Here is a 27803-nt window from a genome sequence, read left to right as displayed (position 1 = left end):
TTACGGATGGCCGATTTTGGCATTCCCAAATTCGAAATTCAAAGTATGTGCTTCTCTGCAACTTTTTCTTTCTTGATATGTTTTTATCAGATTAGCGCGTGCGGTACAAAGAAATTAGAGAATTTAATATCAAGATTTTAGACAAGAACCGAGAATAAACTCTATCCTCTTCCACTTCCTGGTCAAGAGGAGGAATGATGTCATTGAATGAAGAGCAATGAAAATTGTTTGTTTGTATTTTTAATTAATTTTTTTTTTTAAATACATTCGCCTTTCAAGGGGGGGTTGGATGTTAAGACATAAATTGTGTACATCAAATTCTATTAAATTGTATTTTTGATTGTTAAGAATAAAGAAATTGATAAAATCGACACTAGCGCTACCAACAGGACAGTTGTTGTTGGAGTCAGTGCGTTCAGGTTATTTGCAAAGAAAACATCTCTTTTCATTTCTATGAACCAGTGTTTTATTCATACAGTATTTGTAAAAAGTTCAAAGGATGTTCTCTGATGCTGTGTGATTATTAAGATCGAGATCTTGCTAGTTCTCTTTACAGAGGAAACTGTTCGCCTTAAGTATTAATCTTCACTAATTTTTTTTGTTTAAAGGAATGTTAGCAGGTATTTTTATCATTTTAATGAGCAAACTCCTCAAAGTAGTAATCGCTCAATTTCCATATCTAGATTTCCATGCGATCGCAACATTTCCCCTTGCTAGTAAGAAGAGAAAGTAATGAAAGAGTGAAAAAAGAGAGGTGAAAAATGATGTAAATATTTGTTGTTTGAATATTAGATATAATTTTGTGACACAGAAAAATGATAAGATTTCCTGTAATGAAAAAACAAAGTCCATTAACATAAATTTTGACTTTTTTTCTTTATGTGTTTATTATTTCTAAAGTTCCATCCCGAAGGAGAAATAGAAATAAAGGAGAGGAAAAATAAAATAGAAAAAATTTCCACACAAAGGAGAGTGTAGAAAAAGAATCAGTCTGAGTGTAGTGAATTTATCGCAGAAGTGAGGATAAGTTTTAGTGGGCAAGAAAGAAGAAATGATGTTGTAATGGAATTGTTTATTCCAGGATAAAACTTCTTTCTCCCAGTAAAGATATCAATCATTCTGTCAGGGAAAAATAATATAAATATTCTGCCTACAAATCTGGTTCTACGCTCAATGTATTTTTACAAATATATGTATAACTGTTGCCAGCGAATCTGGTCGAATATTCGATCTGATAAACTAGTGAGATATGAGTTGTAAAAGAAAACAGAATGAGGACTTAATATCACAATCACTGGATGGTTTGGGTCTCACATTTATCCACAATTCACATTAATTATATACTACGCTGTATTTTCATGTATTATAAAAATGTCGGTTTAAGGGGAATTCTTAAAATCATTTTTGTAATTTTTACAAATAGGTTTATCTTATCAAAAGGTCAAATAGTTATGTCTTATTGGAGTCATAATATTCTTTTCATTGTATAATAAATAATATGGGTCACCTTGAAAGTGTATAAATACGTCCGTACGTATTTTCAGTTTTTAGGAGGCATTAAAACAATATCATCGCCTTTTTGGAAGAAGTTAAAAATCGTACGCGAACAGAGATAGATTTGTACAGATAGAATTGTGGAGTACTAAAAGCTTATTGAGGCGCCACTGTAGCCGAGAGGTTACAGGCGATACCAGCGAAGCTAATATGTATTGTGGTACTGGGTTCGATACCCGGTCTTAGGCCTTGGATTTTAATTAATTGTTAATAAAAAGAATTTTTATAGTTAAGCATGTTTGCTAATCGCCTCCGTCCACGACACCTAATTTTGTAGTTGAACGTAAAGCCGGCCTGAAAAAAAATAGGCATTACTTTACTTTACTTAACCAGTAAAGTGTCCCCTACGTGCGTCGTACAAATTAAACGATGAAGAATATGTTCGTCAAACCCAGAGTATGTTTGAAATGAAATTGGGTTGCTGCAATTATCCCAAGTAGGTCGCAACATTACAGACAGGTATTTATGGAAATGAATCTCTAACCAGATATTTTTTTTTTTGTGATTTAAGGCGCGTCAACGTCTAAGGTTATTGGCGCCTGGAGCTTTTTTCAGTGCACTGCCAGCCTCCGGACAGTGTTCTCTCGTTACAAACAACACTGTCCATCACCGGACAGTGAGCCGTAAGAAGCTCCTAGGAAGAAAAAATCGAAGGGTCAGCAGCTGGATTCGAACCAGGGACCTCCGCGTGGGAGTCCAGTATGCTAACCTCATAGCTAATCCCTTCCCTAACCAGATAATAAAATACCAACAATCATGCAGGGAAATACCTTAGCAGGTTAGTAGCCCACGACGCAATTTGGATGATCGCTAAATCTTGAACCCTGCACTTGAGCCAAAAGCTCCGCCTCTTGAATGCAGGTAAATAGGAAACAAAAGGATCCTCATCTCGTTCTTTATTACCAGGCGCGCCATTTACTACATAGTCTAGCCTAACACAATATATGAATTCGTTATTGATTCAAAAGGATCCTCATCTCGTTCTTTATTACCAGACGCGCCATTTACTACATAGTCTAGCCTAACACAATATATGAATTCGTTATTGATTCAGTGATAACTAATAAAAGACAAGGATACATTTACAAAGTTAATTTTCAAAACATGTTTATTTTTGACATTTTTACGATATCAATTTTTATTGTATTATTCGATAATTTATCGAATACCTATGGGGGAAAAATTAGTAAAAAAAATTTAAATAGTATTTTTCCCAGAAATAATGACCAAAAACGATTGGCTAATCTCATTGGCGAACGGGATGTGTAAAGTAGGCGGTCTGTAGCTGATGACGTAGTGACACCGTAAGCCACTCCCTCACCAATAGAAGCACAGTTATCCAGTACATAAAATGGTGCTCTTTCACTTTCATTCAATGATCTAGATTTTACTTTCTTTTACTCCAGGAAAATATTTCGTTAACCTTGTTGATTCTGCATTACATTAGAAGTATGAAACCGGTAATATAATGTTCAAAACATGTTTATTTTGGATATTTTTACGATATCAATTTTTATTACATTATTCGATAGTTTATCAAATACCTATGGCGGAAAAATTAGTAAAAAAAAATTAAATAGTATTTTTCCCAGAAATAATTACCAAAAACGATTGGCTAATCTCATTGGCGAACGGGATGTGTAAAGTAGGCGGTCGGTAGCTGATGACGTAGTGACACCGTAAGCCACTCCCTCACCAACAGAAGCACAGTTATCCAGTACATAAAATGGTGCTCTTTCACTTTCATTCAATGATCTAGATTTTACATTCTTTTACTCCAGGAAAATATTTCGTTAACTTTGTTGATTCTGCATTACATTAGAAGTATGAAACCGGTAATATAATGTTCAAAACATGTTCATTTTGGATATTTTTACGATATCAATTTTTATTACATTATTCGATAGTTTATCAAATACCTATGGGGGAAAAATTAGTAAAAAAAAATTAAATAGTATTTTTCCCAGAAATAATGACCAAAAACGATTGGCTAATCTCATTGGCGAACGGAATGTGTAAAGTAGGCGGTCTGTAGCTGATGACGTAGTGACACCGTAAGCCACTCCCTCACCAATAGAAACACAGTTATCCAGTACATAAAATGGTGCTCTTTCACTTTCATTCAATGATCTAGATTTTACTTTCTTTTACTCCAGGAAAATATTTCGTTAACCTTGTTGATTCTGCATTACATTAGAAGTATGAAACCGGTAATATAATGTTCAAAACATGTTTATTTTGGATATTTTAACGATATCAATTTTTATTACATTATTCGATAGTTTATCAAATACCTATGGGGGAAAAATTAGTAAAAAAAAATTAAATAGTATTTTTCCCAGAAATAATTACCAAAAACGATTGGCCAATCTCATTGGCGAACGGGATGTGTAAAGTAGGCGGTCTGTAGCTGATGACGTAGTGACACCGTAAGCCACTCCCTCACCAATAGAAGCACAGTTATCCAGTACATAAAATGGTGCTCTTTCACTTTCATTCAATGATCTAGATTTTACATTCTTTTACTCCAGGAAAATATTTCGTTAACTTTGTTGATTCTGCATTACATTAGAAGTATGAAACCGGTAATATAATGTTCAAAACATGTTTATTTTGGATATTTTTACGATATCAATTTTTATTACATTATTCGATAGTTTATCAAATACCTATGGGGGAAAAATTAGTAAAAAAAAATTAAATAGTATTTTTCCCAGAAATAATGACCAAAAACGATTGGCTAATCTCATTGGCGAACGGGATGTGTAATGTAGGCGGTCTGTAGCTGATGACGTAGTGACACCGTAAGCCACTCCCTCACCAATAGAAGCACAGTTATCCAGTACATAAAATGGTGCTCTTTCACTTTCATTCAATGATCTAGATTTTACTTTCTTTTACTTCAGGAAAATATTTCGTTAACTTTGTTGATTCTGCATTACATTAGAAGTAAGAAACCGGAAATGTAATGTTCAAAACATTGTATTTTTTAGTTGTTTTTTTTTTTCTAACTATCCCAGTTTCCGAGAAAAATTTGTTATCCATATAGCTTGGGACCCCCTATATTTTAGTTTTAACTAAAATTACATAATTAAGTGCCAATGGTTACTACTGAAAACGCATGACGAATACGTGTATACTCGTCATAACACAAAATTTTACACTTTTTTTCATGACGAATATCTTCGGCATAAACAGTTAACTTGTTAAAAGCTAATTGATAGATAAACTTGATTGCTTACTTCTGCCTCATTCCTTGTTGTACAATAATGTAAATGCACACAGACAATAACTAACGCCAGATATTGCGTCTCCAAACATTCATAATTATCTCTTAAACGTACCATTCATCAAGGACTCCATATCTTCGTCCCTACACAAAGCTTCATTCTCATCTCTCTGATCATTCTAATTCATTAATCCATTAGTTCTTATCTCATACACTGCCCGACAATCTTATTGGAATCTTTGAAGCGGCGAATTTCTCGGCGCTGGAGATTAATAATTAAAGATTAACTGTCATGCCTCTAGGTTAACTGATTTATTTATTGCAGATCTTTATGACTCTACAATTTTAAATTTCAAATTAAATAAATAATAAAAAAATATTACCTCATATTTTCTCTTATTGTTTAAATACTATTATAATTTTAATGCATACTATTGAATGCTTTTAAATGAATTACCTAAATGGTGCGTATAAATTGCGAAACGATTTAATTAAAATGCCACTCGTGCAATAAATTTCTCGCAGTATTTTTAACTCGCCTTGATTCTGTTAATTGGAAGCACTCGTGTGCAAACTCTCGTACATCCGATAGTAGCAAAACTTTCGTTTAAATCTTGCCTAAATTTATGGGAAAAACACGTCCTGCCTTATTTAAATGTAATTAGAGTCGATTATATAATTTAGGTAACTCCGCTTGTTGTAAATATTGTTTCCCTCTCCGTTGAGTTTGTTGGAGAATTTGTTTTAGCCTTTAATTAGAATGTAAAATTTTGGAGAGAATAATTTGTTTCACAAGTTTGGAAACTTGGACCATTTGTTCGCGAAAACCCTTACAGATTTTTCAGCTCATATAATGAGCTTATATAAGCGTACCCATGGGAGTTTTTGGGATCAAAACCCACCGAACTATGTTGACTAAAGTAGACTATGTAGTTATCATGTATTTAGGGAATTTTAGCGCAAGACAAGATTAAAAGATTTCTGTCAGTTATCTGCATTCTAAACTTAAATATTTTATTTTTAATCATTTATTCCGTTACAATCAACGTATTACGTTATAAGCAACAAGGGTAACAATAAGCAACATATCATACATATCAGAGTGGTGAAGTTACCCAGCGGTAACACTCCAAAAACATTCTAAATTCTACTGACACTCTTCATCAGAGAGGAGATCGCGAGGCCACTGTCTTTTAAGAATGTCCTAGAAGTATTGTCTGGAAATGTTCTGGAAGATAGATGTTGTACAATTGAATGTTAAGATAGAATTTTCTGTATCGTGTTTCAGCCACTTGTGTTGCACGAAAGGAATGTTCAAGACTGTGAGAATGGTTTGATTTGTGACGTAGAAAGGAGCGTTTACTATAGAGCGAAGAATTTTAGACTCTGCAAGGACTGGATCCTTTACTGATTTGAGCGTTTGGTTGAACCCCACAGTTCGATGCCATAAGCCCAGACTGGCTTTAATATACATACATAACTAAGTCTTTTGTTGTCAAGAGTGAGTTTTGATCTGTTGACGAGTAGTCTTTTCAGTTGTCGGAAGCGTGCATTTTCTGTTCTCTTATGTCGAGTATGATGAGGATTCCATGTAAGTCTTTTGTCAAGGTAAAACCCAAGAAACATAAATCCTAAAGTGCAAAAATAAATTTAAATTTAGATCAGATTAGACTCCATAGAAACTGACTAGCGATTTGTTGAGGTGCCCTCAACATGAAGCCCTCTCCGGTTCTGTCTGTTTGATTAGAAATTAGGGCCTGGAGTGAAATTCCTGGGCAAAGTTTGGGACACGAGCTTTTAGTGCCCAACTCTTCGCACTGACAGACTGTCAAACCTACTAAGACTATCCGCCAAAAGGCCCATGCCGATGCATCTGTTTCCGCAGACAATCTTCCGTCTTATTACATCCAGATGCTCACCAAAAATAGTGATTACGTTGTAATCTATAAGGAAGAAATTAGGAAGAAAAATATTTATAAAATCACAAATTAATAGTTTTACTTCTCATACCAAAACCACATCCCACGCCCGAAAAAATCGGTTGTGTCACTGTATATAGTCTTTTTACCCAATCACTGAATTCTGAATAATAATTATAATAATAATTCGGAGTTCATATTGAGGAAATTATTTATTTATTAACTGCTTCGAAATCACAACTTCATTTTATTGTTTGCAAACTAAATGTGAAGTTCCAAACAAGAAATAGTCTTTTTAAGCTGTTTATTCAACTGATCCAAATGGGCGATAATCGTATCATCGCTGATATAGCAAGCGTTGCTTAGTTTCCAAATAAAAATACGCTGCAGGAGCTAGAAAAAACGATCAGCCACATGTTTAGAGCTGTATAGGTCTAAAAAAAATCTAACCGATTCCTCGAAAGATTTTCTCATAATAGCGTTACTCAAAGAGTAATCCCCCGCCTAATAATACAAACTGACTTCCTCAAATTCATGCTTCTACGCTAGCAAAATTCTGCATTTTAAGACGCAATTAAACCATGTAAATTCTAAATACCTACTATTTGTGGCTTCTTTAGATGGCAGTGTTTTTGTTCAAAATTCAAAGATAGCTATAAAGTGTGCAATACTGCAATAAATGTAAGTGACCAAATGTAATGAATGCTAAGCTAGAGTTTGCCGTAAATTATTTATTAACTTGGAATTTAATACTCTCATTAGAGTTAATTATTGCAAGCGTTTCTCACCGTGCCATTAAATAATAATAATAACAATAATAATAGTATGTAAGGGAAGGGATTAGCTATGAGGTTAGCATACTGGACTCCCACGCGGAGGTCCCGGGTTCGAATCCAGCAGCTGACCCTTAAATTTTCTCTTCCTAGGAGCTTCTTAAAGCTCACTGTCCGGTGATGGACAGTGTTTTCTGTAACGAGAGAACACTGTCCGGTGGCCGGCAGTGCACTGAAAAAAGCTCCGGGCGCTAATAACCTTAGATGTTGACAAAAAAAAATAATAATAGTAATAATAGTGTAACAAATGTCATGAAATTGGCCTTCTCTTTTCCCTCTACATCTAAACCATCAGCACGAACAGAGAAAACTAATGAACAAATAAAAACAAATTGGAAAATTAAATTTTACAACAACACTCTCAGCTAAAAACCTTTCTTCTTTGGTGGAAACTTTGTTAATTGTTAGAAGTTCCTGGAGTTTGTGGATGCTGCGCGAAAATAAGAGAGAATTTCCAGTAAACTTAAGAATGGAGAGAAAAAATCTAAATTATTACCGCCGCCAATAAAACTTGATTTTCAAATTAAGTTTGGTGAAACATTTATGAGAACCATTATATACTCTTACAAGTTTTGTTGAAAGCGATAACCAGGAAATGATGTGATTTAATTATTATCAAGATAGTACAGTATTTCCTGCTTATTATCTCTTTTAACCTAATTTCCGTTCTATTTCTTGCAGCCTATAACAAGTAAAATACTCCTTGTTTTGATCTTATATATAAAAAACTTTAGAGACAATCAAAGGTACTTAATTAGACTATTTGTTTAATTCGAACAGAACTGAATCTGAACTGTGAATCTGTTAATGGTCGAGCTAGCATTTTGTAGCGTCTCTTTAATGCTTCTGGTTTAAGTCTTTATGCGGATTCCAAGTTATTATACCAGCGCAGTTATCTAGGCATTTGACAGTATCAGTGAAATGCTTAAACAAGTGATGAATCAAATCTGTTGCTAAATTCTTAATATAATTCAATTTGTGTTGACCAACGATGCCTTTTTTTTATTAAATAACTTTTATTCCATACGAACTTACTGTTGGAATTCCAATTTATATCTTTGACTTGCCTCTACGTTCATGTTATTTGGAAGTTTCTCTTAGATCATTTGCATATTAAGACTTAAGTTGTTATTACGAAGCCTTTCTCATTTTTTGTTTTCGAAATGTAGAAATAATTAATTTGAAATTGAATTTCTATTACCTTAATGTTTCCTATTTCCACTAGATAATGTAAAAAAAGGAGAACTTATTATTAATTTTTATCTTAATTAAATTCATTTTTACAAAGCTAAACTTATTCTAGAAACCCCTCATGGATTGCAAATGACTTTTTAGAATAATAACCGCTTAGTGTTCCAGCGGATAGACAGAGCTAAAGAGAAGACTCCTCTACTTTCTTTCTTATGCAGAAACACTGTCTATAGAACTAGCGGGCTTGGAGTCAGGACCATGTCCCAACGCAGCCATAACTCGCCGCGCCCTCCAGAACTCCTCTTCTCGGCAGATGTTTCCACATCAACCCCGGTAGCTGAAAAGAGATAATAAGAAGCAGAAAGCAAGTGTAGCATAGGATGGCATCATCTATTCAATTCCTTCTTCTTGACTCGCATCTTCTCCGCTGAGAGCCCCTTTTCTGTCGCCATGTCTGAGCAAGTATATTCTTGTGCTAAGATCTATAGATTCCAACCATTCCACGAGCATATCCTGCTTCTCAAGAGAGAGTTTTTGTTTTCTTTTTATTATCTTTTCAAGTCTTTCCGATAAGAATCTGCTTTATTTTCATTGATATTCTATTACTCTCTCTATTAGGTGTTAAAAAATTATGCGCAGACGAAATCTCATTTACAGTAATTGTAGCGTTAAACATGCAGCCGTCTTTTCTAACTTTTTTTTACATTTGTATGCCCACTTTGATTACACCCCTCGTCTAATAAATTATGATTCTAACAAATCGGATGAAAGAATCATGCGAAATTTTCAAAAATGATTCTCTACCTCAAGTATACCTTTTAATTTCCTCTAAATAATAATCAAAACTATAATATAAGTGTCCCAAGATAAGACCTCAAAATGTTTCAAAAAATAAAAATAAAGACCAAAACTAAATTTATCGATTATCTGAGATATAGTCTCTTTCAAAACTCGTCGAACAGTTGTAGAGACAAGTTCATGTACTGAGTTTAAGATTGTTTAATCTACCCGAAGAAGACAACACTGCAGAAATCTTAAACAAAAATTTAGAATTCATTTTTTTTTTTTTCAAGTTTTAAATTCCAAAAATAAGGTTAAAATCCAAAATTTCATTTCTTCTATCATTTTTGGGGTGCTTACATTATATGAAAACTTATCGTCGTACTTATAGAAACATAGATTTGAAAAAAAGATGCTTATTAAAAGCACAATTTCGAGCATTAACTGAATACAACAAAACATTTAATGATTTTCGGAATATTGAGATGCGGTCAATCAATAAATTCAAACACAAATTTTGTTTCATCTCACTAACGTTAAGCTTAACGTTAACTCCTCTAATTTTAGACTATCCTGAAGAAGGTAAATATTTATCGAAACGTTGGTGAGATGAAACAAAATTTGTGTTTGAATTTATTGATTAACCGCATCTCAATATTCCAAAAATCATCAAAACATTTAATCTCGTGTTATTTCTCTAAATATATTGCTTCAACTTCTAAAAGAGCACTTCCTAGCTCAGAACACCTAAAAGTCTTAATTACGAGTTAATTTTACTATTAATGATATTAAATAGTTATCCTAAATTAGAGAAAACACTCTGAACTATAGGAAATAGATTTCTGAGTAATTACGTCCCAATTCTTGCTACCACTAAATTCTCGAATGAACGGAGTAAATGTGTCAGCCAGCAGTAAATACAAACTACCCTAACTTTAACTGTAATAAATTATGCCAAGGCGCTTAAGTCTGCCCTTATTTGTTTGTTGTAGTCTATTGGTAAGTAAGGTAGTCAATAAGTCTCTAGTAAAGTATGCGCTTGGTTTATTAATCATGAAATTCTCTAGCTTTAAGCTTCAGTAGTTTTGCCAATATATTTCGGTGTTAGGAAATTCAACTTAATGTATAAATGAAAACTTTAAAATGGAGAGTAAGATCCATATATTTTTATATTTCTGTATAAAAGTTACTGTAGTCAATTTTCATTCTTGCTCTGACACTGAATTACAAGTAAAGAGTGTTTTAAATGACAATAAAGGAACCTGAATTAGCTGAGTTATGGTCAGAGGTAAGGCGTAGCAATTACCTTCAAAAGATAAGTGGGACCTTGGAAAGCTCATTAACCGGGATATTAAAGGATATCTGTAAAAAGGTACACTAACTCTACGGGGTTTACGTTTAGGAAGCGACATTAATGATTCCAAAGACCTGAAATCCATATATTACTGCCTTGTGAGATCTTAACTTGAGGACACCTCCATTATTTGGAATCCATAAACAGCAGGTGAAATGAAGCGGTTATAAAAGTAGCAAAAGAAATTTGTATGCTTACTGAAATGTTTCAAGACATTACAATGATAATGGGGGTGAATTTGGTTTCCCAAGAGCAGTGGTCTTCAGCCTGGGTTCCGCAAGTGATGACTATAAGCTCAGTCAAAAACGCACGTAACATGGAAATCATCTATGCAATTAGGTTAAACAAAGATTAAACAAAGATACAAGAATTATTTTGCTTTGAGTAGAAAAAAGGTTTGATAAACTATTTTATCTGCTACTTAAACATGAGGTTCCTTCAAGAAAGACCATGAGCTCAAAATGGTAGAAATGTGGAAGATTCCTGCCCTAGAAGATAGACGACTAAAGTATAATCTGTGTTTTGTTTAAAAGACTCTTAAACAAAGTGGTTGATTGCGCCGAAATCTTATCCAGCGTGAGTTTACATGCCCAGACCTGCCGCAGTGTTTAACATGTCTTAGTTTCTGGCCCACAATCAGTGAATAGAAAATTGGTAGACCAATAGTTGCTAGAACAATACAATGACCAAAGAACTGGACCATGTTAGTATCAGATGAGTAGATTGGTGTTCTTACAAAGAAAATAAATAAAAAATACTTTGAATGTTTTAATCACTGTGGCTCTTTATAAAGTTTTATCTTTTTTGTGAACTTTTCATTGAATCGATTTATCTATTTATGACTTGGAATTATTTTGGCTCCATAGCTATTGATAGTTGTTATAAATAATAAGCTGTAAGAAATGAGAATCGTATCTGTCAACATGATGGTGATCGATCTTTCAGCACCAATCATATTATCATATTATGGAGAATGTAAATAATCAATTTATGTATATTATTCAACTGGAATGATTCCATCTGGATTCCATAATTCCATCAAATTATATACTTCTTTAAATAAACTTTAAATGAATACTGTTTAGGTTATTAAAATGATAGATATTAAGCAAATGAGACCTCATAAATAAATTATGTTCATAACTTCGGAGTGGGTATTTACCATGAAGGAGGTACAGAGTTCGTTATAGTTAATCATCGAAAAGTACAGTTAAATCTCCAGCGAACTTATTGGCCAAGAGTTCCGTTTTCTAGACAATACTACAAGACTCCACAGAGAAAGAAACGTTATTCAAAGGCTAGGAAATTTGGCAATTCCAAATCTTTCTCTAACCCCTCACTAAAGTTCTTTACCCTGTTCAGCAATTTGGGTGCATTGCAAATATTGCTAATGGACCACCATTCTCATTCTTTAAAACTTAGAAAGCAGAGTGTAGAGCTTTCGACAATCTGGACCAAGAGAATATGTTTGAAAAATAAATTAAAAAAAAAATTCTTGCTGACAATGGAGATGAAAGTGGGAGTTGATTTTTGAATAAGAACACAGCAATCTGAAAAATATATCTGGGAAAAGTTACGCCAAAAGGGGTTTTAAAATGTGTTTTCACAAAGTTTTAAGCTAATCAACAAATATGTAATTTTTGGAAAGGTCGTAATTAATAATGTAAATGGAATATATTTGAGAGAACAGTTATGTAGAGCACTCCTTCTGATAAATGTTTTAGGATATATACTGAGAAATGAACGTCTTAGTTGGGAGATATTTCCACGAGCCAGTCAGTAATCGGATCGGAGAATGAGTTGCGCTAAAGTAAGGAAATGTAATTTGAAAATAAGATGTACTGAGTTATGTAAGCAATATGTCAGCTGAATTCTGGAGGAGATTGGGACGGTTTTAGCAAAAGGATAGCTAAGAAGGATTGTAGAGTGTAACTACGACAGGCTCTCCTGTTCAGGATTGATTCATTTTTCTTGTAAGCGCGTACGCTTTCCTCACAATTTCTCAGCGTTGGAAAAGTTAGGTAGAAGAATGAGAAAGTAGATCAGAACGTTTAGAGGCAGAAGTTTTCCTCGATATCTCTCAACAACTATTTGTCTTATAAGATTTGTGTTTGTCATCTTTGTAAAACGATCCTCCACGGTTAGGGGTTGTCTCCATACTTCTTCAATACTTTATATAAAGGCAATGGATTGGGTGCGCCAAGTATAAAGTCGTCCATTAGTGGGAGAGTACGATCTCCACATTCTTGCAGTAAGGTTCAGCAAGCTCTCTCTTCAATATTCCAGTTCTAGGATCTGCTTCTCTCTGTCGCACACACCTTCAAGCCGTGTTCTCGACGTAAAATGAAATATAGCTAAAGCAGTGTTCAACTGTTTGTAGTGGAGAGGGAGCCATGGACATAGCGGTAAGGTCTAAAAGATGGAAACTGGATTGTGGAAAGCCGCTATAACCACACCGACCATCCGCCTAGCCTTTCCCCCATCGGCCCTAGACCTTTCTCTGATGACAACAGTGTCTGCCACGGCTAACTAAATTATTGTTCGTACACGTTTCATTTAGCATTTTCACTTTAAATAATTCCATAACAGTTCGCACAACAACTGTCGCTATTATTAACTTGACACATTATACCCACTATCGGTTAGTTTATTAATAAATATTTCAAGGTGTCATCACAACAATAAGCGAGTACTGATGCAATTATTGTTTAATCTGAATTATATTTATACAATTTACTGGAAATTATTTCAAATAGGGCTGCAACAGTAACTTGTGTTCATTTGTTAGGGATACTCTGTAAAAAAGGAAGGAACTTAACTACAATTACGTCATCAAGAGATTTCTAATAATGTTTCGACGGAAATCACACCTTATTAACAAAAAACACAGCTATAATGAGCAATCTGACTCTGACAATGTATTTATTATAACAGATTGAAATTTCAAGGGATTAAAGTATAACTTTATAAAAACATCTGCACCAGCCCTAATCACCTAATATCTAGTTTCTTGAGACTTTAAACACAACAATCTTGTTTTCAAGTATTTATTTACTTTTAAGTAATTACTAAATTTAAAGAAGATAATTACAATCTCCTAGACTCAGGATAGCGTTCAGAGGACTGCCAACTGTCATTGACAACTGCCTTCTTGGTACCGGCCAACTCCTTTATTTGCGGATCAACTTTGCTCAGCACTCCAACATTATCTCCTATTATATTCCATCTTAGTAACTATTTAAAATTACTTTAATAGTGTCATGAAGTTCATAAGAGTAAAGTGCATTATTTGATAAATTAAGGAATACGTTTGATCCTTTACATGAAAGATATTGATCTCTAAATGTGTGGCAAGAGGTTTCCAATTTTTTTGGTAATTAAACGCAACTCTCTCAAAATTACCAAATAATTAATAAACCTTCTTGTTTGTAACAGATGTAAAATTAATTTTTAGCCATTTTGTGTACGCTTGTGAACATCTAAAGCTTTCAACATTTGATTTTTCTTAGAAAAATCACTCGAAAAACGACTTATTTCCCGATATTAAGAAAAATACTAGCTTTACTGCCTTGGCAATATTTTTAGAAGAACGGAGATGAAAAAATATATAAAAAGGACCTGTCACATGCTCTTCTTTCTCTTTGATAACAAGTTAAAAAATTGAAATATGATTAATAAATACCAGATTTTGAAATGACCTAGCACCTTTAATTTTGAAGATATCGAATCGCGGTTTCCGGTTTCTTTCGTAACTTTTTATACACTTTAAAACTGGGTATATGAAAATGGGGGGTCAACTGCGAACCCTCACTTTTGGTCGCGCGTCAGCCTCGTATGCGGGCAGGAATCTACGAGTAAAATCAAGTCACATATTCTGAAACTAGAGGTGACGGGCAATAAATTTTTCCTCCACCATTTTTTGCTCAGATTAACTATTTAAGCATGAAATGCATTTGAGCCGTCTTAAAATGAACACCCTGTATATCTTGAACCATTCACGGCTAAAACGATTTTTTTAAAACACAATCTGACATAAAATAAACAGAAAATTTGTAGAAACCACTTTACCGGATTAAAAACGGATATTTACTGTTCTGATGACTTGAAAAATAAAATTCTCTTTTAATATATAAGAGAGAATAGAAATAGAGAATCATTAAGAGTGAACAGATTAATAAAGTAAAAGTTCAGGACTCAGATTTCAACGTGTAAAGAAAACTGTAATTTTCTTTTTAAAAAGGAAAACTATAATTTCAAGTTTAAATTAAGATGAACTAATTTAAAAGTAACCCAACAATAAAATGGGACGCAAGGAGCAGCTCTAATAATTCTTAGAAACGTAAAGAAAAACCCTTATTGTACCCTCCACCAGCCCCTTGAAACCTAGTACAGACATATTAAGGAGAGAAGCATTAATGGCGGGGCTTTACTTCTTCCTGTTTCAGAGCAGCTTTAAATATCATCCCCCAGCAATTCTGATACAGTTTTAATGGCTCAGTCCCTTTAATTTCTTTCCTTATCCGCCAAGTAATACTTGGCTTTACAAATGCTATCAACAATTCTCATCAATTGAAAAGTTTGTTCAATAAAGAATCCAACTAGTGCAGTTTACTAGTTAGTTACAAGGAAATTGAAACGAACGTTTCAAATGATACAATAATTACCTGCAACAGAAGAGAGAGATTGTGAGGAGAGAGTGTTGAAGATAAAGTTTTAATTAGAAACAACTCGCCCTTATCGAGAGACTTCTCAAGACTAACTCTCTACCACCAATTCCAAGTTCAACTCACCGTTTTCTTCACTCAGTTTGGCCTTCTTGCTGAAGAGAGGAACAAATGGGCGGAAAAAGGATCTTGAGGAGAAGTTATCTTGTTAAAAATGAACTGAAAGAACAAAGTACTGTTCAGCTAGCCTGACGTCAAGGCTTAACAGAGGCACAAAATATTTTATAACAGTTTTCCCTCTTTTGAAGCGGACACTCGTAAACATTCATCCACTTCTGTAACTCCTTGCGCTTTGCTCTACCGCCCACTTACTTTCCACTCCTTCGAGGATAAACAAGAAGCAGATAACACAAATCAGACTAAAATGCTCTTTACGTAATGAGTCACTTAACTTTTTATCATTTATTTATTTAAGGTTTTGTTTTGTTGGAATTTTATATTGAAATCAATATACGTGGGTGAATAAAAAATTAACCGGACTTTTCTCTTTGACGCTCCTAAGGTGAAGTGAGTAACGTGAAGTCATAATATATGTTGGGTGGGGATGTAAAGTGGAGGTGAGTAACTCGGTCCGGCTCGCCAAAGCAGTTTGGCTGTTAGTAGCGCCATGTCTGAATAAGAGGTGCACGTTTCTGATGAGCAACGCATTATTATTAAATTTTTGTCCCGGTCAGGGCGAAAAACCTGCCGAAATTTTGCGACGACTAACTGCACAGTTCGTTGTAAAAACGTTTTCAAGGACCCAAGTCTACGACTGGCACAAAAAATTTTCCGATGGCCGAGAATCAATGGAAAATGACAGCTATGCACGCCGACCTCGGACAAGCACCAGTGACGCGAATATTCTTGCGATCCGTGAGATGATTGAAGGCTTTACAATATGGGAAATAGTTTCACACGTTGGAACATCGTATGGGAGTGCCCAATCAATCATTTCCGTTGATTTGGGTTACCGAAAAATGTCGGCAAGGTGGGTTCCTCACCTTTAGACGAAAGAGCAGAAAGCAAACCGTCTTGCTGTCTGTGAAAGACTTTTGACATGATGTCCAACAGAGGGGGATGCTTTTGTTGAGGCACATTGTCACCTGTGATGAGATGTTGGTGCATCATTACACCCCTGGGAGGTCATCTCTTTGACGACGACGATAGTGTAGAAACGTTCGTGCGCAATTGGCTAGTGACACGACCAGATTCATTCCTTAATGACGGAATTAAAAAACGACCGATTTGGTGGGAAAAATGTGTAAATAAAAGATTATGTAGGAAAATAAGGAATATTCAAAATTCTATTTACTGTACCGATAAATGTTCTAAAGCAAAAGTCCGGTTCATATTTGATTCACCCACGTAGTTAAAACTGTAAAACGAAAAAGTAAGCATAATGTTGAAAAGCAGAGGGGATTTATGTCTTGACAGCGACGAGGTCGTAGTGATTCAATAATCGATAACTGTACGATACGTAGTTTTGGATGTACGCTCTGCGGATAAACGCCATCCTAATATTCATTGTTAAATTACCTTTTTTCCTAGTTCGCTTCCGTCTACAATAACTTAAATTAAATATAAATTAAATGCTTTTAAGAAGGAAACAATTAAGTATTTAGTCTTATTTATTCAATAAGTTACTTGTTTCATTCTGATCATTAGTTACCCATCTTAAAGACTTGCGAATGGAAGCAGGATCTGTTCAGAGCAAACGGAGTATTCATTCTTTTTCTTCTATTTATTTCTTTTTTTTTTCACAAACCTCCTAGACGCCCCATTACTGTTGATCTAAACCGAATCGATCTATCACGGCTCTGGTTAAGTAAATAGTTACTTTCAAAAGAGTAATTGCACAGTTTGTTACCTTGAATTCTTCATTCTGTACATTTGTAAAGTAAACTGCGTACACCAGTTTGATACTAGAGGCCTGCTTTCCTTTGCTAACGTTGTACACCACCATTATACTGGCTTTAGCTAGTGAATCGACCACAGCAGATTGGTTTAATAGCCACCGGCTATTGAATGTTTTGCCAAGTGGTTTGAATGGAAGTGATTGGTAGATTGCTTGTGGTTTTTAGTGACAGTGGTTGGCAAAGGTGGTTTAGAGCCTACCATTTGAATTTATAAGTAGAATTATTCACAGCCTAGTGATTACAATGAAGGAATGGAATGGTACAGAAGATAAGAACGAAAGGGCTGGATTATTAAAGTAAGATTTCAAAGGGTTTAGGAAGGGTTTGTTTGTGGGTTATGCCTGCTGAGTCTTTTAGGTAACTTTTCAAATTAAACAATTTATATCGGTTAAGCTTTGCCTAAAAATATTTCTCCACTAAAACAGTTTGAAGAAGAGAGTATGATGATGTATAAGTTGAAGCTATTTCACAGTGCAGATCCGCCTCCTAGTCAACTACTGCAGCTTCTTTTATGTCTCGCTAAGAAGAAACAAAACCGTCGTTATGGGGGAGATTTAAATTTTAAAGTAGAAGGAACAATAAAAGTGAATAACTTTCGTCTGACCCAAAACAAGGGACTCTTGTATACGAGTTTTGGGGTTCAATTATAAAACTTTGAATCTAATACTAAATAAAATAAGCAAATAAGAACAACAAGAAAGTTAAAATTCAATCCACTCAGTTATCACTTAGAAACTATTTAAGTGTTTTCTTGTCTGTTTGTCTTTTTTTTTAATACATTATTTCTTAACTTTTAAGTTGTTTTCCAAATTGACCTAAGTACTATGACTGCAAAGCCTCATTATTATTTCATCTCTTTGCTCGCAGCAATTCAACTTATTTTGGCAATTATTTTTATTACGAAATTTACAGTCCAAGCTAGATTTATTTCATAATAATAAAACTGTACTTTGAGAAAAGTACAAAACGTTCTTAAAGTAGTGATAAATACAAGAAATTTTCGCTTTAAAACCTAATTTTTTCAAAGTAACATAAACTGTATCAAGCCAGTATGTTAGAAACTGTCAAAAACATTATTTACAAAAACGGGTAAATCAATTCAAATCTTTTGTAAATTACTTTCTAGAATGGAATCGTGCTAATGAAAAACAAATCAGGATCTTCGCAGAGACCGCTACGAAAATAGCACCAAATTAACGATCACTTCGTCAAGTAATGACTTCTGAAAGATCATTGCAAGGGATTGATTCGCATAGGGTAAAGTCGGGAGAGATGGCCAACAGCCGAAATTTAACCGAAATGTTAAACAAAAAATTTTATGATAGTTGCATATTGCGTGCTGCAGCGAATGTATGTGTCGAAATTTTAGTGTTGTTTTTTACATACGAGGGTCGTTTGAAAAGTCCGTGCAAAAATAAAAACTACTTAATTTTTGGGGGTAAACCTTTTTTATTTTTCAACATAGTCTCCTTTTAGGCTTATACACTTCGTCCAACGCTGCTCTAGTTTGTTGATCCCTTCCGAATAATAGGATTTGTCCAAGTCTGAAAAATAGCCATTCGTTTCTGCAATCACCTCCTCGTTTGAATAAAATCTTTTTCCCGCCAGCCATTTCTTCATATTGGGGAACAAATAGTAGTCCGAGGGAGCCAAGTCTGGAGAATAGGGGGGGATGTGAAACGAGTTGGAACCCTATTTCCATTAATTTTGCGACCATAACTGCTGAGGTGTGAGCTGGTGCGTTGTCGTGATGGAAAAGGACTTTTTTGTGGGCCAATCGTGGGCGTTTTTCTTGCAGCTCGGTTTTCAAACGGTCCAATAACGATGAATAATATGCACCTGTAATAGTTTTACCCTTTTCCAGATAGTCGATGAGGATTATTCCTTGCGAATCCCAAAAGACAGTCGCCATAATCTTTCCGGCCGAAGGAACGGTCTTCGCCTTTTTTGGCGCAGATTCCCCTTTGGTAACCCATTGTTTAGATTATTCTTTGGTCTCAGGAGTGTAGTGATGTATCCATGTTTCATCCACAGTGACGAAACGACGCTTAAAGTCCTGCGGATTTTTCTGGAACAGCTGCAAACCGTCCTTGCAACACTTCACACGATTTCGTTTTTGGTCAAGCGTGAGCAATCGCGGCACCCATCTTGCGGATAGCTTTGTCATGTCCAAATGTTGATGCAAAATATTATGTACCCGTTCATGCGAGATGCCCACAGCACTAGCAATCTCACGCACCTTCACTCTTCTGTCATCCATCACCATATCATGGATTTTATCAATGATTTCTGGAGTAGTAACCTCAACAGGGCGTCCAGAACGTTCAGCGTCACTTGGGCCCATATGCCATATGGCCACTCCGAAAATTTTGAAACCACTTATAAACTGTTCTAATCGAAGGTGCAGAGTCACCATAATGTTTATCAAGCTTCTCTTTAGTCTCCTGAGGCGTTTTGCCTTTCATAAAGTAGTGTTTAATCAACACACGAAATTCTTTTTCGTCCATTTTTTGAAAATCACTCGACTTCCTCGATTCAAACGAATGCCAAACACAAAGAAATAAACCGATCTGGCTGAAACTTGGTGTGTGTTCTTCCAAGAGATGCTACTAACTAAACATAACCTCGATACGCGCCAGTGGTGCTATCTCTCTGACTTTGCACGGACTTTTCAAACGACCCTCGTATTAGGTAAGTACAGTATACATTAATGAATCCTAACTTCTAAAACTTATCTTAACAACGCGTTGTGTTATGTTTATCATGTTGGCCAATACCAACAGTAGGGATAGATGGCCAATTATTTTTACTTTTTTCTTTTTACTTTTTTGAATATATTGGTTTCGTGACCGTAAATTACTAAATTAAGGATTTAGAATTGGCGAGGAATCGGTCAAATAAAAGCAAGAACTCGTCTTTTTCGCCAACGTTTCGACAAATATATTGGCTTCTTCAGGGCCTGGATATTACAAATACAAAAATACAAACAATTTAGAGAATGAGTAATATAGAACATCAGTTAACAATATTAACAATTAACAAAAACGTTAAACACAAAACATCGGAAAAACCAAACTTTTGTAGTGGTATCTGTGTGTATTGTTTTATAGTGTTCCATTTTTTGGGCAATTATGTTGACTACTAATTCTGTATCTACTCGTAAATAAGGGTTCGTAAGGTTTTTGGTTTTTCTGATGTTTTGTGTTTAACGTTTTTGTATTAAAAGAAATTTCCCAGTATCTACTGTATTTACTCTTTTGTCAAAGTTTAACATTGTAATTAGTCTATTGTATCTGTCCCATCTCTTTATAGTCATTACCGAAATACCGAAAATAATTAATAAAATAAATAGAAAAATATATATATATATATTATTGAAAATATTAAAAAAAGTAAATATTAAGTAACCATTCACTTTTTTCTGTTATTTTTACGTTTTACTAGTGCAATTTCATTTACAATATGTGGCCATCTCTCCCAAGTTGCATTGGCCAACTCACCCAACCCAGTGGGGATAGATGGCCAATTACTTTTTTTTTGGTAAGAATAAAAAATGTTTCCTGAAATTTTTCCCTTATCTTATGTTTGTGAGCGTATGAGGTTTCCAAAAATAATAATAAAGTAAGCCTAGCCCTTACCAAAAATTTGCAGGCACCCTCCAAATAAAATGGTGGCCATCTCACCCTACTTTACCCAATTAGATAATTATGAAACATTTAAGACTACCAAATGAGTATTCGGTCAGTTTGTAATGTCGGAACTCAGTACAATGTTCTTGTAAACAGTACCGCTATCACCGTACAGCGTTTTAGATGCTCCCAGAAAAGATATAGTCAGGTTTGTAGGACTATATTTGAGCGATAAGTATTCAGGTGAGTTATCCCTGAAGAATTAGATGGTCCTTTTTTTTTTCCTCAAGAGGTAATGTGTTTACGATTGTGGCTAATCCTAGAAACTGCTATTTTTTTAACGAAAGAACGGGGTTTTGAGGTCACCTGATATAAAAAAAAAAAAATTAAGAAAATTGCTTAAAAAAACAGTTTCTAAATGCTAATAAAAGCAAGGTTTTCTGTTTCGAAACATATTTTTGGTGCTTCAGCCTTAGAACCTAGTAGGCATAAGAAGGAATACCAAAAGGAAAAGTTTGGTAAGGGTTTTTGCAATAGCAGCTTTTAGCACTATTCAATAAATGGCCGCCACCGATGTGCTAGTTATTAAAACTGTCCGGTAGGACAGTTGTATAAGGGTTGATCGTCAAAAACTGCACAAAAAAGCGTAACGTTGAAAAACTCCCAACTTTGACAATTTTTTTCTCTTTTTCTATAAAAGATAAAATTCCCAAATTTTCTTTATAATGTAGGGCAAATCCTCCTTTATGACTGTAATTTTTTTGCAACAACCCAGATCTAATAGATTTTGAGAAAAAAGTTGCCGAAAATGTGCAAAAACGGCATTTTCAAAAATTGTTCTTGTACTTGTTCTTCTTCTTCTTGTTGTTGTTGTTGTTGTTACCTTTTTTGTAAACAACGTAGCGCCTAAACGCGAGAACCAATTTTCATGAATGAGGTATCATTCGAGTCGGAATGTTATGTAGATGTGCCTTTTGGGGGTCTCGACGCTGTACATGGAAAGGGAGAGGAGTTAGCCCCCTTTATGTAAGGCCCCCTCCAAAATTATTATCATTAATTACTCTGTAAATCTTAGCCCGATTTTGATAAAATTTGGTAGGATGACAGGGTTAGGGCTCCCCTACGTAACATTAAAGCGACGATCTGCTCTTACACTTGTTAAGGGGAAGTATAGCAATCGTTTCAAGTTATCGAAACGTGAACCGATTTTCATGAATGAAGTGTCATTCGAATCGAAATTTTGTACAGATTTGCACTTTTAAAGTCTCGACGCTGTGCCTCATAAGGAGGGGAGTTTGCCCCACCCAAGTTAGGCCCTTTCTAAAACTATTATTACCAATATTTCTATAACGCTTAGTCCGATTTTGATAAAATTTAGCAAGAAGAAGTGGTTAAAGCTCCTCTACGTGGCTGTGAAGTGCCACCATGCTCTTACACCTACTAAGAGGAAGTACTGCAATCGTTAAAATGATCAATGAGTGAACCGATTTACATCAATGAATTGTCGTTCGATTCAAAATTTTTGCCTCTTCGCCTTTTAGGGAGAAGTACTGTAATCGCAGTTTATTTCTCTTACTCCTCTTAAAGGGAAGTACTGAAATCGCAGTTTAATTTTGCTATTTACGTACAAATTACCTTTTTATTTTATTCAAAACGCTTTCTCAAAAAAATTGTTATTGAGGATGGTTTGGGGGACCGCAACTGTAATCATTCTTTAAAAAGATCTCTCCAGTGGTAGTAACTCCGACTTAACATCTTTTCAGGTTATAATGATAAAATTAAAATTTATTATTCCCAATTTTAAAAAAATCTGTAAAGCAGATATGTAACTTTGCAAAACATACAAAAGGAAAATCTATCTAAAAGGTACAAAAATCTCTTTAACAAAAACTTACAGTTTAAAATGTTAAGTATAAGGGTTGATTAAACGCCAAAAGGTACACAAATCAGCAAGTACCCATCATTTCATTTATACTTCATTGATATTATTTTAAGTAATTTTACTACATTAATTTTCATTAATATTTTTTTGAATTTATTAGATGTTTCACAGACCCTTATGCTGGCCAGTTCATTCATTTTCTTTTTCTTTTTTTTTATGATTTAAGTCGCGTCAACATCTAAGGTTATTGGCGCCCGGAGCTTTTTTCAGTGCACTGCCGGCCTCCGGACAGTGTTCTCTCGTTACAGACAACACTGTGAGCTGTAAGAAGCTCTTAGAAAGAGAAAATCTAAGGGTCTGCAGCTGGATTCGAACCCGGAACCTCCACGTGGGAATCCAATACGCTAACCGCATAGCTAATCCCTTCCCTTTGTTCATTCATAATATTTTATTTTTTTGTTATAATTATGATAAAATGTATATTATATCTTCATAATTAAATAGGTACTTTATTTTAGCTTTATTCCAAATTATTCTTCTGATTTATCTTTATTATGCTTTTTATTCTGAGTAGTCACATGTATGTACGAGTATGTTCATGCACGTTAAAGTAGAAAAAGACTAAGGTAGAGTCGGCTACTATTTAAATTTGAATCACGGATTTAAAACAATATTTCAGTCTAGAATTCGTCTTTCCGAAGTATTTGTGAGCACAAATAACGCGTAGGTAATATCAAGTAAATTATTCAACAATAATTATTCATTTCTCAATTGTAATTTAATGTAGTCCCTCTAATTTTACTTATAGTAAAATACTGGAATAATTATGTTAGCTGTCATAAAAATATGCATATCTTATTTATCTTATATTCCAAACATATAATACTGTGGGAAGAATACCTAGATTGAGAATGTAATTGAAGAAAACTATATTATTTTCTATAAAGCCAGATAATTATTACCTATTATTATAAACGTTTGACTACTACATAAAGTAACAATTACTTTAATCGAAGAATGAACTTAAACCGACGATTTTTATTTAAAAATAAAAATAAATAAATGAAATCATTGATGAATGTTGGTGTAAGCATTTTTTTTAAAAAGTTTTTGAATTTTCTAGCCTCATATTTTTTTTTTTTAATAAAGTTTTTCTTTTTAACCTGTGATTAATAGTTTGTTGATTAGATATTACAGTCAATCTAAGTTAAATGGTGTTCTACTTGAACAAATATTTTGTAGATTAAAATGGCCAGCATAAGGGTCTGTGAAACATCTAATAAATTCAAAAAAATATTAATGAAAATTAATGTAGTAAAATTACTTAAAATAATATCAATGAAGTATAAATGAAATGATGGGTACTTGCTGATTTGTGTACCTTTTGGCGTTTAATCAACCCTTATACTTAACATTTTAAACTGTAAGTTTTTGTTTTTTATACTAAAAATTGATTTAGTATAATCGATTAAAAATATTAAAAACAGGATTAGCCTAAAAAAATAAAAGGGTTAAAAAAAATGGCAAAAGAAAGAAAAGAATTTGCTCATGGGGATCCAGATTATTTCGATACCATTTTCCATCGGAAAACATAATTGGGGTCTCCAAGGTATAGTTTTACTGATGGTAAGCTCTGTGTGCGTTGTATATGTACGCTAGTGTGAGTGTTCTAGGTTAATCATGACAAGTACAAGAGGCTATACCACTTTTACCTACCATAGTCTCCATGATTTATTCTCCAGTGAGGTTGGTTGGTGTTTTCGCTGGAGTACATTGTATACAACTACGTATAGCAGAGAAATACGTACATACACTTACGCCAAAAACACATACTTTATTTAAGAGGAACAGCGAAACATTCTACACAAGAGTATCTACAATATTAATTACAAACGAGAATACATATTTAAAGGGGTGTGTTTGTATGTGTGACACATTGTCCTCGGCTCTTATGTCGTAACGATCTCCCTAGAGGGTGTGAGCGGCGACCTGAAGGGAACCAACGGCCCTTCTATATAGTACTAGGACCAAAGGGTGCCCCACATTGGGGAATGATATCCCCTCTAAACCGGTACACAGTTAATGGACATAACAGTTAAATGGGTGGGTCCATCCTTTATATTTCCTAAAAAACAAAAACCTCGCCAACATTTTAATCCACACACAGACACTCGACTGGACTTTATTTTACAACAAAATGAATATTGGATAAGGTAGAACAAATAAAATGAGTTTACGGATATATAATTAATCACATGGCCATATTCGGTTTCTAATTTAACTGGAAATGTAAAAGGAAACGAATTGTTAAAAGTATGTCTTTTGATAACCAAATTTCCTGTTTCATGTATGATTAATAAATCGCAATGTAATTATCGCTATTAATATTATCTTGACCATTTCCTATTTAGTATGATTAATGGACGATCACAAAATAAGTATGAGTCATTCTAGTGCCAATTTCCTCGGTTTAATTTCTGGTAAAAATGACACTTTTTTGCCAGGAAATGCAACAATACACCACAACCAGAACGTACAATAAACTTCCTCACAAATGAAATAATAACCTTCTTAGTTAGAGATTAATGTTAATTGAATCCAAGGTACTTTATTCGTACTTTATTGTCATGAAAACTGTAAAATGCTCGTAATACTACGGAGAGTGGATTTTCGAAGATATACATAGTTGAAGGAGCATTTTCGAATTGAATCCAAGAAGAACACATACTAGCAGTGATAAGTGAAAAAGATACGCAGGTAATAAGTACTTTGGTTATCTGGTGCAAGAATCTCCCGATTTAGGCAAATACATTTGATTAAAGAAAAAGTAAAGTTAGTTCCTTAATTTCAAATTGTTGCAATGATTTATGTGATTTGTTAAGGGCTTGTTTTTTTTTAATAATTCCTATAGTTGGTTCTTCAACAAAGTAAGTAATGAATGTGATATTTTCATAAAGTTAACAATTGGCTAGCTTGAACGTGGATACCGTTAATTAAACACAAAGAAGTTTGCAAAGTTATGGTCACCGCGTTATAAAGGAAGTAAATTAAGAGTGCGGAATTTTGGAGAAATAACATTTTTTTTTTATTATCGATATTTGAAATTATCATTTCATTTGAAATCGATTTCAATTCATTCATTTCAGTTATCTTTATATCGAATTTTTGTATTCAATATGTCCAAGAGAACTTTAAAACATTCTCTATAGTGGTGTTCAACTATTCTGGTGGTTCTAATTGACATGGATAAATAAATTTATTGGTCTTTGAATAAGAGTTTAACCCTTCATCGGGTGCAATATTTTTGGTAACACCATCGGGCGCAACTAATCTATGAGATTAATGATCAAATATCTGTTAATTTCCTCAAAAATGTTTTGAAAACGAATGAAAATGTCAGTTTATTTCAATTTTTCTTAAAAAAAAAACTTGTTAAGTAGAATGCAACATTAACGTGAATAGAAAAATGACAGAAATCCCTAATTTGGAGGTGCACATATTTAGTAAATATGCGATAGTTTATTAGCATCATTATCCAAGACATTTTGTACGTATTGGTGTCCGCTTTGTTCAGAAGGGCGATAAAATGACTATGAGCCATCTCCGAATGTTTCTGTACACTCTGTACATTCCTATTGTCATCAACTACACCTGGCAAACACAATAAAATATTATGGCTTACTCGTCTAATTCTATAGAAGTATGTTTACTTTACCGACAATTTGGTTACTTTACCCTGTTCCATACTCACTCTAATTCATCCGCATCATGTTCGTCTAAAAGAAAAAAAGCTTCTTGTTCAGAGTCTGAATCTCCTTCTCTTTCTTTTATTCAATGTTATTCTACAAAAACTCATTGCAGAAATAATCAATGAATGGGAAACTGTCTCATAAATGATAGTACTTACTTTGTAAGTGTTTTTGATGAGAAAACCTGAAATTTTTTTCTACCCATCGGGCGCAACAGATTACGCGGACGCTAAGTAAGACCACGTAACACCATCGACAGGCCGTTTGGTTAGAAGAAGGTAAAAGAGGGAGCTACTGAGGGCCATGGCTCATTCTAAGAAATCCCCGAGTTTCTATCAATAGAAAAATGCCCTCTTCATCTCACAGATTAAATGCGCCCGATGGAGGGTTTTAAAAAACGATTTAATTAAAACAAATATTAAAAACAAAAAAAAAATCGTTTAGAATTTAATATAAATTTGAAATGTTTTACAAGAATTTAAGGAAAAGGAGAGGAAAAACTGTAACTTTATTCCTCTTTCCGTTCCTAATCTAACCAAAACATGGAGCTAACTCTTTCTTCAAACACAGCCATCTAAATTTGACAAGGTAAACACGAATCAACTAGCAAGTGTATGCTTCAAAAGAGATCTAAGGTTGAATAATTCAAAAGTAGATAGGAGGAGAGGTTTCTTTTTTTTTTTCCTCCCTCTGAACAGTCCTGAATTTTAAAAAGTTTCCTTCCTTCCTGTTGGTTGCACGTAGGGTAGTTGGGAATGACACTCTTGTAAGTCCCGCTCGAGTGATTTGTGAGTGTCAATAGGACCGTACTATTTCTGTGTGTACTTCAAGATTGGGGATTATTCCTTCTTAACTCAAACTGAATAGAACGAATTCTTTATACAGCATTTATTTTAAAAGAATGACTGCCACGGGCCATTGCTATTTTCAGATTAATTTTTGTAAATTTAATTTACGACAACATTGAAGATTTACACATTTAATTACCCTAAATAAATAATGATTAGTAAAATAAAATTATTGGCAACAAGTAAATTTGATTGCGTACAATAAATAAATAA

General features: G+C 34.1%; 1 long non-coding RNA gene across 3 annotated transcripts in view; it reads left to right on the top strand.

Annotated features, from left to right (window-relative positions):
- Positions 1–314: 314 nt before the first annotated feature.
- The window catches only part of LOC141456551 (uncharacterized), a 39362-nt gene continuing 11873 nt past the window's right edge, over positions 315–27803 (top strand). The window contains exon 1 of one of the 3 annotated variants that reach the window (XR_012459857.1): positions 315–575. This is a non-coding gene — a long non-coding RNA (uncharacterized lncRNA). The remainder of the gene's footprint in view (positions 576–27803) is intronic. The other 2 variants (XR_012459858.1, XR_012459862.1) reach the window with 2 other exon arrangements.

Source organism: Rhodnius prolixus, unplaced genomic scaffold (genome assembly GCF_049639745.1).
Source record: "Rhodnius prolixus isolate KJV_2025 unplaced genomic scaffold, Rpr scaffold_4, whole genome shotgun sequence".
Classification (NCBI taxonomy): domain Eukaryota; kingdom Metazoa; phylum Arthropoda; class Insecta; order Hemiptera; family Reduviidae; genus Rhodnius; species Rhodnius prolixus.
This window is presented reverse-complemented; position numbering and strand designations above follow the sequence as displayed.